The sequence below is a fragment of the Pipistrellus kuhlii genome, unplaced genomic scaffold (genome assembly GCF_014108245.1).
Source record: "Pipistrellus kuhlii isolate mPipKuh1 unplaced genomic scaffold, mPipKuh1.p scaffold_m20_p_16, whole genome shotgun sequence".
Lineage (NCBI taxonomy): Eukaryota > Metazoa > Chordata > Mammalia > Chiroptera > Vespertilionidae > Pipistrellus > Pipistrellus kuhlii.
The window spans coordinates 30,072,128-30,092,081 of NW_023425471.1; the positions used below are offsets into that span (position 1 = coordinate 30,072,128).

At 42.4% G+C, this 19,954-nt stretch overlaps 1 protein-coding gene and 1 pseudogene across 1 annotated transcript in view; one reads left to right on the plus strand and one right to left on the minus strand.

The window, feature by feature from the left end:
• BEX4 (brain expressed X-linked 4) overlaps window positions 1-19,954 on the minus strand; it is a 667,575-nt gene that overhangs the window by 356,505 nt on the left and 291,116 nt on the right. The window lies entirely within an intron of this gene.
• LOC118720245 lies at window positions 6,255-19,724 on the plus strand (annotated as a pseudogene).

The window sequence follows — 19,954 nt, forward strand, 5'->3', positions numbered from 1 at the left end:
ATTTTTGTATTTTATAGTTCTGAAAGTGGAAAATGAAACAGTCTATAATAATCTTAGATGATATATAGTTTTAAAAGTACTGATACAAAGTCAGTCTATATTCTGGAAACGTTTATATTATATTAAAGTGTTTTAATTTCTACATATTGTTTTATGTAAATGGTCATTTCCTAGCCAAAGATAATTTTATTTTGGGAATGAGAGAGGAAATAATTAAACAAGACTGTACCTCTGGGGAGATCACATTATAAAGTGGTAATAATTTTATTTCTTCTACAGCTTGCTTAAAAGTTGATGCTCATATGAGCTCAGTTTTAAGTTAGAGAAATATGACTAACTATATACTTGAAAATGAAGAAGGGATAATTTATATGTGGAAGAAGGCTATGAGGGTACATTATCTTTAAAGGGCTTCATCTTGATTATTTTTTTTACTCCTTTTATATAGTAAGCACCTTCTAATAAGCATTTGAGCATCATCATAGTAGTATAGAGGGAGTAATAGGAAATCTAAATCTCAGGATTCTGGTTTTAGTTGTAACATCAAGTTTCTGTGTGACCTTGTGAGAATATCATCAGAATTAATTCAACATGGCCCTAGCTGGTTTGGCTAAGTGGATAGAGCATCAGCCTATGGAATGAAAGGTCCCAGGTTTGATTCCTATTAAAAGCACATGTCCAGGTTGTGGACTCCATCCCTAGTGGGAGGAGTGCAGGAGGCAGCCAATCAAAATTCTTTCTTATCATTGATGTTTCTATCTCTCTCTCCCTTGCCCTTCCTCACTGAAATCTAAAAATAAAAATAAAAAATAAAACAAAAAGAATTCAACATGGAGTCATCAGGAACAGGAAAAAAATATGCTACAATATTTCCCCGATGTGTTAATCCTATCAAAAAGCACACAAATTTAAATGGTTATGTATTTGCACTTAAGAAAGGCATTTAATACTTGGGTTTTCTTGAGATTTGAATAAAATGGAAAATATGAGCAGAAGCATATGACTGAATAGTCCAAAAAGGATTTAGATGGTCCACAAATTAACGTGTATTCCACAAGACTGTTGGTATAAGATTATTTGGTGATATAATATCACTTTCCCTATTTAAACACATCTGGTGTACTGGAGATAGGGGAAAAGAAGAATCACAGTCAAGCAAAGAGGGTGTCAATTAGCCACACACACACAAAAAAGTTCTTTTTTCTGAACATGCCAAAAAGACAACTTTTCCCCCCATAAAAATTGTGAGACAAGATAAATTGAATTGTAAGCATTTCTAGAACTGACAAATTATTTTAATTTATTTTACTTTTATTAGTCCTTTATTGTTTAAAGTATCATATATGTCTCTTTCATTGACCTCTCCCTGGTCATTCCCACCTCCCCAGCACCTGCCCTCACCCCCCTTCTGTCTGTATCCATGGGTTATGCTTATGTGCATGCATACATGTTTAATGTACAACATAAATTGATGAACTAAAATAAAATAGATCCATAGAAGCATCGAACAGACCATCCAACCTCAGAGGGAAGGCAGGGGTGGGGAGTGAGAAATCAACCAAAGAACTGAAAAATTCTTTTGCATAAAGTCCATTTTGTGTTTAAAGCTGGGGGATGGGAATTAAAAATTTATAAGAATATTCACTAAGATAACAAATTACTATGATCTTTTCAAAATAAATATATTGATGATTCATTAAAATTAGCCACACATTTTTAATTAATAGTGGGTAAATCATACAAATTTTAAACATTAAAACCATTTTAATTTGGTGGTGGTGGTGGCAACTTGGGGAGGGTTAAGGGTGTGGTGTTGACTACAATATTGAGGAAGTCACCACTGACTTGCTGTAGAAAGTGGTTTTTAAAAGTTACCCAAAATAAATTTTATGTTAAGCCACCATAAAATAAAATTTCTGTTAATCAGAAAGTGTTGTTTTCTGGTTGAAGCTGGGGAGAAGGAACTGACACCCGACTTTGACATCTGAACACTTAGAGGTAAAAGTGTAAGTCAAGATATTTAAATATATATATGTATGATCCAAAATGATCTCACTTCTGAATTAAGTGCTGAATCTCTAGTAAAATGAAATTGAATAGTGTGTATTTAATCCTGCATTTGGCTATAGAAGACAATACATAACATATTTGAGGAGACATACTTTAAGATATTACATATATAAACAGTGTTAGGATTTTTATTGTATGCCTGGTTTGAGAGAGTAGAATACTCATCCAGATATATGATCTAAGGTAAATTATTGAAATCAGTATTCAGACAAATAAATTAATAGCATGCAGCTTCATAGGAATAGAAGATAGATGAAGGCAAATTTTAGCTGAATTTGGAAATTGAGTTTCAATAATTGAAGCTATAGAAAAAATTGAGTTGACTACCTTGTTATATGCATGCATTGAACAAATAAGAAGAGATGACTGTCAGCATTGAGCCAGGAAAGAACCTGAGAAAAACATGAGAATATAGGTTCTGTTCCCCAAACAACTCACAGTTATTAGTAAAAAACAAACAAAAACAACAACAACAAAACAGAACATTTTTTTTTACTAATAGAGAAAATGGACCAATAAAAAGGAAATTGCAATGTGAATTTGATAAAATCTACACTAGAAGTGATGATGGATGGTATGGGTAGCAAGGTAACAAGCTTAAAGGGATAAAAAGTGGGCGTTCAGGAAAGGCTTCCCAAAGTGACTTCTAAACAGACCTTTTCCTTTCAGTTCAAAGACTTTCTTTAATATATACACATGTTATCTTTTGTGTACTTCAAACTTAATATAGCCAAATAGAGTGCCTGCTTCTGTCATTGTCAATCATTCTTCTCCCACTTCCCCCCATTTCTGTAAAATGTTCATCCACTTGCTCAAGCCAAACACCATTTTGAGAATCTCTTCACTCCTATATTAGACCATAAGCAATTCCCCTTGATCATCTCACCAAACTATTTCTCTTAATGTTCAATTATTTTTGTCACTGCCACCACCCTAATCTGAAATATATTTTTTAATCAAAATGGTAAAATAGATTTGAAAGTAACTGAAAATTTTGGCAAAATCATCACGTGTTCTGAATTACAGGTCAGTAGAAAAATGCACAAAATTAGCAACAGATCAGAATGCTGTGGTGAACTAAGCCCTTGAGAATTTCAGAACTATCAAGCATATAGTTTCTTTCAGAATAACAAATAGAATGTTAGTTTCAGAAATCAAATTGGACAGACTCGTTGTGGGTAAGGAGAAGGGGAAAGAATCCAGAGATAGATAGTGAATGGAGGAAGAATCCAAAGAAAGTTGATCTTAGGCAGTATTCTGACAGCAAAATAAACTTCTAAAGGAAAGAGTAATACATTGGAAGGCAAGACCTATAGGATGGGAACACACCAGAAAAACACAGGCACAAAGTAAATGGAAACTCTATTATGTGGATGGTATGAACATGTATGCTCCTATGGTCACACGTCAGGCTCAGCCATCTCAATCGTGTGAAGATTGTGGGCTACGGAACTCTATAGATTTTAACTCGGCAGTTACGTGGCTTCTGCCATCACGGCACAGGCACAGCCGGGCACTCGCGTGAACGCTGCCGCTAGCCAATCACTGTGGGGCATGCATAGCCTAGGGTCACGCTAGGAGCACGTACCACGCACCACGCACCACGCTATGATCACGCACCACGCTATGATCACGCACCACGCTATGATCACGTATCATGCTGTCATAACATACGATCACGCGAGAGTCCATTCTCAAGTGAGGATCGAGGGTTCTAGAACCCTGAGTCTCTCCGTCTTGTGACTCCTATCAGGAGGTCTTGGAAGTCAGGTAAGGCCCAGAGCTGCCGGGACATGGGTCCCTCAGTTTTGTGACCCCCCCTATGGTCATGTTCACCATTTAAGTGTGTGGTAACTCCTCAACTGTAGCTCTGCTTACCTTTCTGAGGAGTCAGACCTGCGGGTCGGTTCAGAAAATCGTTAAAACGGTGGTCCGCGCGCTGGCTGAGGGGCATTTTGATGAGCCAGGCCCACACCCGATCTTTCCCCTCATCCCTAGCCTGCCTCCCGGAGCGGTGGGCCTTACTCGGTAGAGGGGCGCCACCGGGTAGGAGGGTCCCGAGTCTGTACTAGATTTTTTTTTTTTCCAGAGAATTGGCGGAGGGAGAGGGCGCGGCGGCGGGGTTTATGGACTTCTCTCAATGCCTAGACTCAGGAACTAAGGTAAGACCCTCTTCCCATTTCCCTTCCTGCTGCCACATCAAAGCCCTGCTCTTTGGGCAGACGGTTCTGGTGTGTGTGTGGGGATGGTGAAAGGTGGTGGTGGTGGTGGTGGTGGTGGTAGAAGAGGTATTGGGGTGAGGATGGCGGACATGGACAGCAGTGTGCTGGTTGCGGGGGGGGGGGGGGGCGTTATAGGTGGAGGTGGAAGAAGTCATAGAGCGGGTAAATGGAAAAGATTAAATTTAAAAAACAAAGTAAAATAAAATAGGCAGGATGTTCTAGCTGCGTCATGGGTTATCATTAACTGCTGCCATGGCCTATGTATCAATTTGCCAAATTTCTTGAGAGGAGGGCAGTAAACCAGCCTGTTGCTTCTTTCCCATTTTTTCTCAGTGGTTGTCCTACACCCCTTCCCTCTTCTCCTCAGACTGAAGGGAAGCATTTGGGTAACAGAAAGTAGCTCCCCAAGCCTGGCCAGTGGTATAGTGTTGACCTGTGAACCAGAAGTCAGAATTCCCAGTAGGGCACATGTTGCCGGCTAGATCCCCAGTGTGGGTCCTGCAGGAAGCAGCTGATCAGTGATTCTATCTCATCATTGATGTTTATATATCTCTCTCCCTCTCCTTTCCTCTCTGAAATTAATAAAAAATATATATATTTTTAAAAGTGGCTCCCTTATGCTGAAGGTCTGGAGCAGGGCGGAAACCTGGTGGAGGGGGGTTGTAGGGGAAAAAGGGGACCTCTGTAATACTCTCACAATAAAGTTTTTAAAAAAAAATAAAAGAAAAAAAAACAGCGGAGGAATACTCTGCTTGGGAGTGCATATAAAACCTAGAAATTATGGTTTTTAGAAGTAGAAGGTGGTCATTTGATCCACTCTCAATATTTATACAGCAGAAACATATTCTTGGTGATTAAATGTTAACCAGACTTGAGTTTCAGTCTTCTTGAATCTGCCACTTACCAGATGTACAACTTCAGGTAAATAATTTACCTCTTTGTACTCATTTTCTCATCTTCAAAATGGGAATAATAATGGTACCTGCCTTATAAAGTTCATGTGAAGATGAAATGAGGTGATCTCTGGTTCAAAGAGAACTTCTGACGAACACACACACACACACACACACACACACACACACGCACACACACCAAAACAAAAAGCTAACTCTGATCTAGCCACCCTCCCATATTCACTGTCTGTACAGTGTGATGGCTTACTCTGGTTGTTAAGGACACCAAAGACCTCTCAGGTGCCAATTTGTATAATTGATTCCAAATCTGATTTTAATTTCTGTTCCGTATTGCCTTCTAGAGAGAGAGAGAGAAGGAAATAATTTTTTTAAAGGAATTTGGTTCCCCCCCCCCAATAAAAGTGTGAAAGTACCAACATGTGAAGAATCAGAATTTATTTCTTATATTTACTTTGCTGCTCAATAGTTTCTTTAAAATTCATATGAGCCCTGGCCAGGTGGCTCAGTTGGTTGGAGCATTGTCCCATACATTATAAGGTTCCTGGTTCAATTCCCAGTCAGGGCACATATCTAAGCTGCAGGTTTGATCCCCAGTCAGGGCGCATATCCTCAGATGAGGATAGATAGATAGATAGATAAATAGATAGATAAATAAATAAAGGCATATGGGGTGGGTTGCCATAATCTTTTTGTGCTTGGGTTCCTTAAATGGTTTAAACTAGTTTAACCAAACACTATTAGCTTTTGATTTTCTAACCATTGCTTCTTAGACTCCTTTAAAACTTGATGCTTTTCTTCAAGTGGAAAACAATAACTTTTTAAGGAAAAACATATTCAGTGAAACTATATGTGATACTTGCATTTAATAAACAAGTAGATAATATTGAATAAGTAAAATTCAGCAAATAAGGTATATGTTTACATTTATGGGTATTTAAATATTCTATGAAGGATGGTTAAGGAATATTATCACTTATGCTATGATTTTATTATATTCACTTTATTTTTCTCTCATTTCAGCACTTCCAGGTTTGTTAAAAGAGACACTATGTCTGAGAGACAGCAACAACAAAAATGTGGTCCTCCATTAAAGGACTATGAGACATACATGAATGAAGGTAAAGGGGTTTCCATGTAATATTTTTAAGATATGCTAATATCTCAAGGAGAGAGTAGTATCTTAGTTGGCTCATGCTGATAAAACAGGACATCATGGACTGGGTAGTTTATAAACAGAAGATATTTATTTTTCACAGATCTAGAGGCTGAGGAGTCCAAAATTAGGGCACTGGCAGGGTCAGTGTCTCATGAGGGTCCACTTCCTGGTTCAAAAAATGGCTGTCTTATTCCTGTGTCCTCACATGGCAGAAAGGGCAAGAGAGCTCTCTGGGTCTCTTATAATGACACTAATTCCATTCATGAGCGCCCCTCCACTGTGACCTAATAACCTTCCAAAATAACTTCTTCAGATCAAATTAGATATTAGGTTGAAATGTAAACATTCAATCTAAAGTAGGTAGTTTCCTTTACTTATATGGGAATGGAACACTTTTCCACAGACCATTTGAGGTACTTGTGTGCTGTAGAAAACATTAGGAGACACTGTTCAAACTAATTCTCTTGTACAACACTAATACTGTGTACCTATGTATACCTACAATGTAATGTACATTCACTAATATGTATAACTTATGCTGATCATTAAGAAACTACTTATTTGTCCTTACCTAATTTTATCTTATTTCTCTCTCATGCTTAATCTTTCCACTTGTTCATTCTTTTACATAACTCCAATTTATAATTATGTTTCTGGTATCATGATGGCAAGAAATAAGTGTATAAGTGCAAGTCATTAGGAAGTCATTCTATAAAATAAAAGCCCAGCAACCAAACAGAAGAACGACCAGAACCACTGCATGCCCTTGCCCCTGAAGGCCCCGTGCCCCAGCAGGCCTCCCAACTCCAGTCAGAGGTTGGACTGGCTGGCAAACCGCCCTCAGCCCCTTGCCCCAGTGGGGAGGTGGCTAGACCTCACCAGTGTATGAATTTGTGCACTGGGCTTCTAGTATATAATACAAGTAGTGTCCCACTTATAGAGCAAATTACAACTTATCTGTAAAGATGAGAAGATGCAAAATCTCTCATTTTATACCAATTTCCCACACTTCTTAAAAGCCAGCTATTATTACTTAATTAGAGGCCTGATGCACGAAATTCGTGCATGAGTAGGGTCCTAAGGCCTGGCTAGTGATCAGGGCCAATCTGTGGGGCAACTGGTGGGGTAATGGGTGGATCTCCTGCTGGCACCTGCCTTGGCAGCCTAGCGCCATCTGCTCACCTGCCTCACCCTCCACCGTCACTGGTTGCCTCCCTCTGTGGGGCAACCAGTAGGGCAATCAGGGGCCCTGCTGACACCCGCCTTGGCTGGCCTGGGGCCTGCGGGCTGGGAGCAGCCCCTGCATTCAGCTATGTTCAGTGCATGTTATAGCGACCAGTAGTCATTCCACTGGTCATTCCATAGTTTGGTCTATTTGCAAATTAGGCTTTTATTATATAGGACTAGAGGCCTGATACACAATAATTCGTGCACTCGGGGGTTTCTCAGCTCGACCTGGACCCTCTCGCAGTCTAGGACCCCTTGGTGGATGTCTGACTGATGGCTTAAGCCCACTTCCTAGGGGATATAGCCTAAGCTGGCCATTGGACATCCCTCCTGCAGTCCGGGCTCTCACAGTCTGGCACCCCTTACTCTTTACTGCCTGCCTGCAGTGGAGGTGGAAGAGGCTCCTACCACCGCCACTGCAGTTGCCAGCCATGAGCCCGGCTTGTGGCTAAGCAGCACTTCCCCTGTGGGAACACACTGACCACCAGGGGCAGCTCCTGCTCCCTGGTGTGCATCATAGTCACTGGCCCTTCCACCATTCAGTTGATTTGCATATTATGCTTTTATTATATAGGATAGGATTGTAGCTGCCATTTAAAAAATTTCTATTTTATGTAAAGCACTGTGATAATCTCATCATATAAATTATGTAGGTTTTCAGAAAAATCCTGAGAGGATGTTACTTTAATTTAAAGATGAAGTATATGGGACAGAAAGGGCTGGGTTATGCCATAGTAATAGAAAATCCCCAAATGTCAGTGGCTTATTCTTCACTTGTACTATATATCCATGGCAGGTGTACGTCCATCACAGGATGGTGGATGGTGGGGATCTGAGCATTTCTTATTAGAATGACTTGGAGACCCAAATAGATGAGGAGCCACCATCTAAAAAATTGCCTCTCACTGTGCCTAAGGGGAAGAGTGCCCTGAAGTGATTCAAACCAACAACTATATGTTCTCACATGGAAATAACACATTACTCACCAACCATTATCCTTAACTAGTCACATACACCACCACACTCATAAAAAGGGTGTCAAGAAGTGCAGTTCTACCAGGTGCCTGGAATGGGAGAAATCGAAACACTTGGCCAACAGCACCATTGACAATCATATCATTGAATTGAAGCTCTGATACATTGGGTATTGCCTAAAATCACATTGGTAGTATGTGACGGACCATATTCCAGATAATCATATATATTTCAAATCCACACTCTTTCTACGTCGGAATTTCACATAATTTTCTTGGGAAATATTATTTTGATTTTGCAAACATTCAAATATGTAAAAATTATTCTTATCTTAAGGGCTCCACAAAATGTTTCCACAAGCCAGGTTGGCCCATGGGCTATAGTTTGCCAGCCCCTAACCTAAGCATATGGAATCACTAGCACCCTAAAACAACATTGAATAAGAAAATTAGCAAAATAATATGGAAGCCATTCCTAGGAACTTATCAGAGCTGATATTTTAGCACAGTGGTTTTCAACTTTAGTGGCACACTGCAGTCACATGGAGAGTTTAAAAATATATTTGCCTCGGTTTCACCCCAATCTTGCTTTAAGTGTTGTGGGTGTGGAGTGGTGCTAGCGATTATTTCAATCTCCTCATGTGGCTGAATTGTTGAGACAAAGTTGAGAAGCACCTTAAAAATTTCAATGTTGAAGTTGACCTCAAAGGAAAGGAAGTAAAGGCCAAAACAAGAGAATGGGACTATATCAAACTAAAAAACATCTGCACAGCAAAAGAAATCAACAACAAAACAAAAAAGGCAACCAAAAGGACAGTTGATGATATTTGCAAATAACTCTGACAAGGAGTTGATATATAAAATATATGAAGAAATATAACCCAACACTAAACAAACAAATGATCCTATTAAAAAATGGGCAGAGAAGCTGAACAGACACCTCTCTCCAGAACACATACAAATGGCCAACAGATATATTAAAAAATATTCAACCACACTATTAGGGAAATGCAAATCAAAACTGCAATGAGATTCCACCTCATACTTGTTAGAAACAGTTCCCATGGAGAGTGGGAAAAAGACGTAAGTACAGGGGAACTGTGTGCAATGGTGGGTCTCTTTAACAGACAGCTGGAGGCTGGAGTTCTAGGCATCTTAGTTTGGGACACTGTACCCATCACTGCCTAACAGCCTTTGAGTGAGTCCCATCCAGGGTTCACTTCAGCCCTAACATTTGTAACAATGTATATAAATAACACAGAGTCACACATTATTGGTTCTGCGCATAGGATTTGACGTGGCTTGGTCAGGATTTGAATGCTAATAATAAATTATATTATCTGGGTCAAGTATTTTTGACCTCATGGTGACTCACCTAAATTTTTATTCTTAAACTGAGGATAGTAACAGTTTCTATGTCATGAGATAATTGCAGGCATTGAGTTAATATATGGAACTATATTGAAAGTACCTGAAGAAAGCCTGTGACTTATAAGTGCCTCAGCTTTACTATCAATAGATCAGGAACTTAGCACAATGTCTGGTGTTTAGCAAAGGAAGAATATGTGTTATTTATATACATTGTTACAAATCCCCTAAAAAATGAGAAAGAATAGATGGGTATATGGAAGAAGATTCTGGTGTCAGCTGTTAACATTTCACATGAGCCAATACCCTTTCATAAGTTAAAACACACACCCCACAAACAAGTAATAGAAGAAAACATCCTCAACAGGGAAATGCAAATAAAAATCACAATGTGTCAATTAAAAAAGTCACAGTGTGTGTCCTAGTCAGGTGGCTCACTGGTTGCAGTGTCATACCATACACCAAAAGTTTGTACGTTCGATTCCCAGTCATACCTTGGTTGCAGGTTTGATCTCCAGTTGCAGTATGTGCGGAAGCAACCAATCAATGATTCTCTTTCACATCCATGTTTCTCTTTTTCTCCCTTACCCCTCTTTAAAAAAAATCAATTAAAAATATTTTTTAAATCAGTAAGAATATAAGAGATCAGAATGTCATAATTTCACTATCACTGCCACATATGGAAGGTCTAAAAAGCTGTGAATTACAGGATTGTCCTGACAGAGGGCCACAGAGTGACAACAGTGATTTCCAAGACGAGTTCATTTGAGGCCTGATTGTCATCAGTATACCATGATCAGCAGTGAACAGATTTTTACTCATAAGTCGCCCTGAGGCAATATGGAGTAATGGATGTACAACACACAAACCTAGAGAACATTAAATATGAGACCCATAGAAAGCTGGTTTCTAACAGTCTAATTCTCAAAATCTTCCAGTACCACCAAACCACCAGTGTTGTCTGCTGGTACAGTTTCAGTTGAATGTGGTAAAAATAAAATATCATTAGTGAATCCACATATGAGAGAGACAATTGAGAGTACCTTATTTCTACAGATGCCAAAAAAATACTTCCATATCCTTTCACATCTTGAATTACATATGTTAGTGGGAGTGTTTGTGTGGGGAAGAATGGATAGCAACACAACTCCTAGAAGTGAATACACATTATGAGCATACCTGTGGCTACATTCTCCAATAAAGTAGAAAATTTACAAGATTTAATGGATTTTTTCTTTTATTATTGTGTAATGCTTTCAATAACCCCTCTCAGCAAGTGACAGAATTACTAGAGGGAAAATCAGTATATAAGAGATCTGAATAACACAATAAACTAGCAGGATTTACCTGACAAATAGAATACTCCGTCTAAAAGGAACAGAGTACAGTACTTTTGAAGTGTCTATGTAACATTCTCCAAGACAGGCCATCTCCTGTGCCATCAAAAGACAAACAAACAAACAAACAAACAAACAAAACAACCCCAAAAATAGACAAAAAAACCCCACAAGTTTAAAAAGAATTAAAATGACACAGCATGTTCTGATGATAGCAAAAAGAGAAAAGAGGAATCCCTGGAGATTTGGAAATGGTAGTTGAAACAATTCCAGTTTTTCATTCAGACCCTCGTTACAGAAGAGCTGAGATTGGAAGAGCTGTCTCCTGAACTCAAAGGCATTTCAACTGGACAAATCGAAAGCTCACTCTGGACATTTCAAGTAGAGTTTTGTTGAGGGCAAGCTGAGAGAGAGGAGGACAGTTTAGGAGGCTGGCACCTCTGCTCCATCTGACATTAAAGCTTGTACTACAATGGCAAAGGAAGACAGCTTTCTGAGTGTTAGTAGAATCAGTGTGGTGGCTGACTGGGTTTGGGAAGCATGAGAGAAGATGCTCCCTATGTATTGGAAGGGTTGTCAGAGAATCTGAGAAAGGCAAGATTTTTATGCCTTCCTAATGTATGGCTGGCATCTAGTCTAACATATAGATGCATTCACCGCTGTCCTTTATAAATCCTGCACCATTTTAAAAAGCTTCACACAGTTACCTCTTTCTCCTCCCCTCACCCATATCTCCTCCTCCTGCTGCTATTGCTCCTCCTTCATCACCCTGCACCAATTCTCCCCTAATAGTACCATCTGTCAGTTATCTGGACAGGAGTCTCCAAACTTGTATTTTTGTTCCTTGTTTCAGAAGACAATTATGGTTATAGCTCACTTCAAGGAAGAGAGAGAGATTGGAATTCTTCGAGACGACGTAATTTTGGCAACAGGACCCGTCGTTATCAACATGGTGGATATGAGCTTCAGCCTCCACACTTCCTGAAGGATGATGGAAACATGGAGATGAGGGGAAGCCAGTGGTACCCAGTCAGACAGTAAGTGACTGGGCAGCCTAGTTTGCATGTAACAGTCCATGGGGCTGTGCAACTCTCATTGCTGGCAATTTTGTTTTTCTTCTCTCACTGGAAAACTGAAGAATGTTAGAAGTGAAATCATGGTTGAGCAATCCTAATTGTATTTCTGGTGTCAGGGATGAAGGATGTATAGAAGACATTAGCATTCATGGGCACTCTTTTTCTCTCCACTCTCCCCCCCTCCTGCAGCACTCCGTACACCATGAGACCTGAGAAGAGGAGAGTACAATGGCATTATGAAGGCTATCTCCATGTTACTTTATGGCATGAGAGAAAATATTATTTCAGGAGAGAAATGGAGAATACAGAAGATCAAACCATGAGAAGTTGGTTTAAGGTCACAGTGAGTGTCTTGAAAAAAAAAATCTGTGGAACATGAAGGAGAGAAAGGTCAGGTGGACTATGGTGGGCTCATGTAGAAATGCTCGGTACTTTGCTGGGGATAGTTTAAAATTTGTCCTTTTTATTACTCCATCTAAGAGGAAATTCAGAGAAGCAACATAAGGAAACAGGCTGACTATATGATAAACAGAGGGGTCTGTCTAAAAGGAAAGGTGGAACTAGGAAATGGAGCATGTCCACACTAGACTTCTCAGTTTGGCTCAAGCTGGATGTGGGAAATGGGGGCTTGAATATGTGAAAAACTTCTCAGAGGGGCAAGCAGTGTCCTAGAGAAGATTTCCTGAAACTTTATTAAACGAAGAAAATGTCTAATGCCTTAAGTTTATTATGGGAGGAGAGTTTCAAATGGAGAGATAATGGATTTAAGAGCTCCATATTTGTCACAAACAAATAATGTGAGTGGTCTTTACTTTAGATGTCCTTTAAAGCTCAATAGGAGGTAGCAAAAGAACATTGTGTTGGGTTGTTCTCCAGCCTTCTTTCATGTTGTCTTTCCTGTTTCTATGCCCTTTTGCCCTTAGATTCCCTATGGAAGAAAGTATGACAGGACATGGCTAATGGATTCTATCCAGAGCCATTGCAGTGTCCCCTTCACTCCAGTGGACGTAAGAGAGGATGGTGAAGCCAGATGAGGGGGCACAGGGAAGGGGGAGAGACCTGACTCAGCTTGGGCTCGTGGCCTCTGACATTATTGCTGTTATCTTCATTCCATGTAGTTTCACTACGTGAAAAACAGGGCCCAGTTCTTTGTTCAGGATGCTCGTGCTGCCTATGCATTGAAGGATGTCAGCTACCAGATTCGTGATGAGGACAACTGGAAGGTGGGTGTCGAGGTCATTATCTGTACTTAGTCTTGGGGCAAGAGGACATGCAAAGCTGGTCACCTTCTGTAGGGCTAGAGTTCCTAGTGCTAAACTCCGCCTCTTCTTCCTGCAGATAGTTATCTTTGTCAATACTTCTGATGTACCCTACTCTGTGCGGGATAAGTTGGAGCCAGAAATAATGGAACAGCTAGAGGTAATGAGACTCAAGGGTACATGTTTGCCTTCAGATTCCCCCTTTTCCTCCTCACCCTGATTTCCCTGTCACCACCACAGTCTCAAACCTCTCTCCCCATCTCACTCTGCAGCTGGCCATGTGTAAACGATATGATGTCTCTCAGAAAGTTCTTGATCTCCAGTTGCTCCGCTATGACTCAGGTATGTCTGAAAGCAGTAATTCTAGGGCACTTGAAGGCAGAGGGTTCTGCCTGGGAGGGAGACTTAGGGATGGAAACAAGGGAGGTTTTGGTGCTGGTCGTGGACCTCTCTCAGCCTTCTTATTTCCTATTCTTGGCTTCCTGAAGACTTGGTGGACCATGGTGTTGATATAATCCTGAACAGAAGAAACTGCATGGCTGCCACCCTGCAGATCATTGAAAAGGACTTCCCTGAGGTGAGGCCTTAGACCCAGTGCTGGTGTTACAGTAGGGGGTGGGACAGATGGGACAGTGGGCAGATTTGTCTTTCTAGTCCTAGATGGTATCACTCTTGACTCTTCTTCTCCAAAGCTCTTGTCCCTGAACTTGCACAATAATAGACTATACCAGCTGGATGGCCTGTCTGATATGGCACAAATGGCACCCACAGTCAAGATTCTGAACCTTTCCAAAAATGAGGTGAGAAGAGGGACTGATTAAAGTTGGGTTGAGAGTGGGTGGTTGTGTTCATCAGAGTGATGTCAGGAGGTAAGCGAAGGTACCTGTGGGGAAGGGAGTGGGCTGTGGGTTCAGGGGCTGGTATGTCCCTTTTTCCTCGGACTATTTTTAGTTTCTCCCCATATTTCTCAGCTTAACTCTACCTGGGAGTTGTGCAAAATCAAAGGCCTGAAACTGGAAGAGCTGTGGCTGGAAGATAACCCTCTGTGCCACAACTTCTCAGAGAAATCTACTTACATAAGGTCAGTGTGAGCCCCTTGTACCATTCCTAGGGTCCTTTGATTTCTGGAACCCTGAACTACCCCTGACAGTGCCATATCGCAGATGGCGGCAGCCCTAGTCCTCTTGGAGGACTAGAGGCCCCACAGTCTCTTCTCTATGTTCCTCTTCTGTGCTTAGAGGTCTCCTGTTCTTCCTCTGACCTACTTACCTGTCCTCATGGTCTCCAGTGTGGTTCCTTACTCTGCATCTAGTTTTCTCTGGCATTCCCACCAAAAACATGCTCCGGGATGCAGGGGTCCCTTCCTCTTGCCACCAGAACTAAGAGTATTGAGCCTTGAGGCAGATACTGTTGATCTCTAGACTGAGAAACTCCCTTCACCCCAGACGCATGCTGAGATAGTCCTTCCTGCTTCTGAAAGGATAGAGTATCCCCAATCTATTCTGGGAGGAACCCTTTTTCCCCTTGCTTGTAAAGGGTCTCCCACAATTCCCAGTTCAATGTGGGATTTTCCCACCCCATGCCAAGGACCCAGGCCCAATTTGTTTCTTTAGTGCAATACCAGGAATGAACTATCCTTAGTAGAATCCAGGGTTCCCTAGTCAAGAAGCTAGAAGTGAGTTACCAATATCCTGGTGGGTTTGGCTCAGTGGTTGAAGTGTCGCCCCGCAGACCTAAGGGTTTCAATTTTTAGCATGTACCTTGGATTCAAGTTAGATTCTTTACCTCTATTGGGGTACATGGTTGGAAGCAACCAGTTGATGTGAGAGATATTTTTCTCTTCCCAACCCCACCCTTGCTCCCTCCCTTCCACTGTCTTTCTAATGATCAACTACATTACATTGACAACCTCCACACATGGCCTCAAAAAATATCCTTGGGTGAGGATTGAAAAAAAAGAAAAGAAAAAAAAGAAATGAGCCACCAGCAATGAGTGGGGGGCCTCTGCGGCAGCAGTGGCAGGCAGATGTCAGAGGGGTTTGAAGAGACAGAAGGACAGTCCTCTCAGGACCACTGACCATTCCTTCACAGAACACGTCAACTGCTTGGTCCTTCGGAGGAGCCCTGGGTAGCCTGACATGGGTAGGATTCCTCAGAAAGGAAGCAACTAAGACAGACAAAGATGTACAGGGGCCATGAAGAGAGAAGGTGGCTTTATATGAGTGGGCCACAGATCCCCAAGGTTAAGCTGAGCTGCGGCCTGGACCTTTACTCCTTCTGGGAAGGTCTCCTGATCCTGTGGGTGGTGTGTTTCCCATGCCCAGTTCACATTGAGCTCCCACAGGTGACAAAGGGTCAACAAACACCCTAACAGGCTAACAGACTCATGCTTTCCATTCCTGCTTGGAGACCTAGGGCCAGCCAGGGGCAGACGAAGGAAAGGGCTGCTGCAGGGGAGCCATGTCCCTTTCCTCTTTTCTTCTTCTCTGACCCAATCCCCACTGCCAGGGCAGATGTTCTTTCCCCTCCCTTTACTTTTCTTTTTCTTTTTTCTTTTCCTTTGACTCTACATTTTGATGTCTTCCCAATCTCTGCTACTGTTTTCACTCTCTTTCTGTCTTCATCCTTCTCCCTTTCACTCCCTGTCTCCTAATCTCTCCTTCACTCACTTCCCTGCCCCAGCATACTGGGCCATCCGTGAGGCATGTCTTGTTCATGGCAGGATGCTGGATCCTCACTGAGGTGGCAGAGCCCTGGGCCCCCACCACATTCCCTCTTCTCTCTGTAGCCATCAGTGGTGGCCTGGAAGAAGGAAAGGGAGGCAGGGAGGGAGAAGGAGCTCTGGAGTTTGGGATCAAAATGCTGTGGTCTGTGGCACTGAGGGAGGAGGCAGGGCCCTCTAGGCAGGAGTTAACCAGGAGGATAGAGAAGGAGAGGGAGGGAGGGAGGAAAAGGTGAGGGATGCAGGAAGGAAGGGAGGTAATATGAATGTGTAGGTGTGGAGAGAGGTGAGGAGACTGTATTTCAGAGATTCCATATGGCAGATGGTCAGTGCTCAGCAGGGAAGTAGACACAGAAGTCTTGAAATGTGAGGCTGAGGAGGGCAAAGGGAATTCTGGGTGGGCAAAACACCTGTCTCTGTTCATGCCATCAGTGTTTTAAGTAAATGGAAGCATGCAACCCAAACTATCAACCACTTCTTTCTTTTTGCACTTGGACAGTGTCATCAGAAAGTATTTCCCCGAGTTGATACGCTTGGTAAGTGTCTACATTCATCATCTCTTATTTACATTGACAACCTCCACACCTGCCCTCAAGCAGGTGTATCTTGCTTAGATTACATATTTGCATCAGAGCCTTATCCATTTTGGGGGATGTGGATCTCTAAAAAAAAGACATGAAGATGATTTTTACAAAAATGTACCCCCCCACACACACACAGACAGAAAGACAGAAAGAGAAGGTGGGAGGGAGGGCAGGAGAGAGAAACAGACACACACACACACAAAAGTTGCATAAAGTAGTATGCATAATCCATGGACACAGACATTTATGTGGCGAAGGCTTGGGCAGGGGGGTTGGGGTGGTGGAGAGTACTGTTGCAGAGTGGAAGGAGACAAAGGCGGGGGATGGGGGAATACCTGTAAATGAATCAACCATAAAAATAAACAGTAGAGACTTCCAGGACCTCATAATGCTGACGCCCACTGGAATCTTACCCATGGAATTTCCTGGGGCCTTTCATTTTTGACCTCCCACCTTTACCATCTTCTGGGCACATCCTTCCCATAGTCATCCAGGACCCCCTAGTAACGTACCCTTCCCCTCTCCAGGATGGCCAGGATTTACCCCCACCGACTGCTGTTGACATTGACAGAAACTACTTAATGAAGCCCTTAATAAAGGTGAGGAAGAAACATCAACACTTGGGCTGTTGTAAGGGAGGTTTTATCAGCCAAATGGTCTCAAATGTCTTTGATTCCAGGAAAACAGTAAAGGATCTGATGTTATGAAGACTCAAATCATGCAATTCCTGCAGCAGTAAGTACCCCTGAAAGTTTTAAAGTCCCTTTTGAGATCCAGTCCATAGAGGTACACTGACTTCATTGTCCCCTCACAGATATTACTTGATCTATGACTCTGGAGACAGACAGAGTCTCCTTGGTGCTTATCACGATGAGGCCTGCTTCTCTTTGACCATCCCCTTCATCCAAGACAACCCAGCCATGTGAGTATCACAGCTCAGACTCTCATTTGGGGCATGTGTCCCCCTAGCAGAAATCTGCCAGGTCATGGAAACTCCCCCACTGTCTGTACCTCCACATCCTGTTTTGTTTTTTCTCCTAGAAGCAGCTTGATTGAGTACTTCAAGGATAACAGGAATATGAAGAACCTACAGGACCCCAGTGCGTGTGGGATGCGGAAGATTGGGCAGGGAAAGGTGGTATGAGGGTCAGTCATAGGCCCCAGGGAGTGGCAACCCTAACTTCTGCTGTCCTTCCCCCATAGACCTGCGTTTTCAGCTGCTGAAACATACAAAACGTGACATTGTGAGCTCTCTCTGTGTGTTTCCCAAAACTCAACATGACCTCAACTCCTTCCTGGTGGACGTGTGGTTGCAGTCGGTGAGCACCCTCTTCCTCCCTGGGGCAGGCCCAGAAAGATGCAGCTGGGAGTTAAGTGTATTTGGAGACTGAGCACATTTGTTCTTTTTTGTTGTTGTTCAGGAAAACCTGCTTTGCTTCTGTGTCAATGGGGTGTTCAAGGAAGGTGAGTGTATGTAGAGACCCCTCCCCAGGTCCCCCACTGCTCCCCCCTCCAGGCTGGGCTACCTCTCAGAACTCTCACAGCTTCCTTGATTCCTTCACTATTCCCTCCATGTTCTCCTGCCTCCAGACTTCCCCCAAACCAGCCTGGTCTGACCTGCATCCATGCCTATCAGCCCTGCACAACTGGGGTGATGAGTACACAAATGTGGGGTTTGATGGCTGTCATCCCAGATCCTGACTGCAAAATAGATCCATTACCTAACCTCTCATTTTCCTCATTTTCAAATCGGGGATAACAAAATACACCTCTTGGGTGGCTTCCAAAATTGAATCAAATGAACTAGTGAAGTGGTTGTCCCAGGGCCCAGCACATCGTAGGTTCCCTCTCAGTAGAATCAGGTTTCTCCTAATGTTGCCCTCCCAATTCCCTGCACAGTGACTCCCAGAGAATAGTTGTCTCCTTGGGCATGAGTATGCAGTCCCACCCTGACTTGGGAATGCTGAGTGAGTGTGTGAAGCATGTGTGACTCCAAGGGGGTATTGTTGTTTGTTTTTGTTGAAGTGGAAGGAAGGTCTCAGGGCTCTGTGCGTGCCTTCACCCGGACTTTCATCACTACCCCTGCCAGCGATTCCAGGTGAGTGTTATGCTCTGGGTGGGGACATACAGCCCAACCTGGGCTCATGGCTGTGGCAATGTGACGGTGCATATTCTCAGGGTTTTCTCAGTGTTGTGGGAAGCCGCAGGTTGATATAAGGAATAGTCCTTCAGAGGGGTTAAGAGTGTGGGCTCTGGAGTTAGAACACTGAAAGTGTTTCAGGTTTCTTTCAGGTTCTCTTCATGGCACCAACACTCACTAGATTTGTACCTGAGTGAAATCCGTGACCCTCTCTGTGACCTATGTCTTCCTCTGAAAATGGGATTAAACTGTCCTCTCCCTTGGGCTGTTTCACTGAGTAAATGCAATGGGGCTAGGGGTCCAAACCTAGTGAAGCTGGTATGCAATCTCTCCAAGGGGTGAGGGGTGGGAAGGAAAGAGGAATCTGGGGAGCACATACAGGTGGGTATGGGAGCAATCTGGTCGCTGAGTGGCAGTGGAAGCAGGATAATTGTTGAGGGTGTGGGATTGTTTATCCATCAGTTGTCTTAGGTATCATTTTTCTCCAGTGTGTTCATCATGAATGATGAGCTGTTTGTGAGGGATGCCACCCCAATTGAGCCTCAAAGTGCGATTTCTACCCAAGTGCCCACACCCTCCTGTAGCACTGGGCCCACCCTCTCTCAGGAACAGCCGGAAATTGTGCAGATTTCCTTCAGCCTCTCTCAGATGAGCCTCTAGTGGTCTCAGAAGTAAGTGATGGGTATGCATGGGATAGGAGGGAGCTGGGAGGATTGAATAGTGGAAACTTGAAGGTAATTATATTAGGTCTTTTTTTTTACAAAAATTCACTTGAAAAATACCTTAATTTTATGCTAATACATTGAAATATAACATTTAGTTTTCCTACTAGACATATTATTTTAAAACTTGTTTATTAATTATTAGCACCATCATAGTTTGCTATAAGTATATCTTAGGCTACC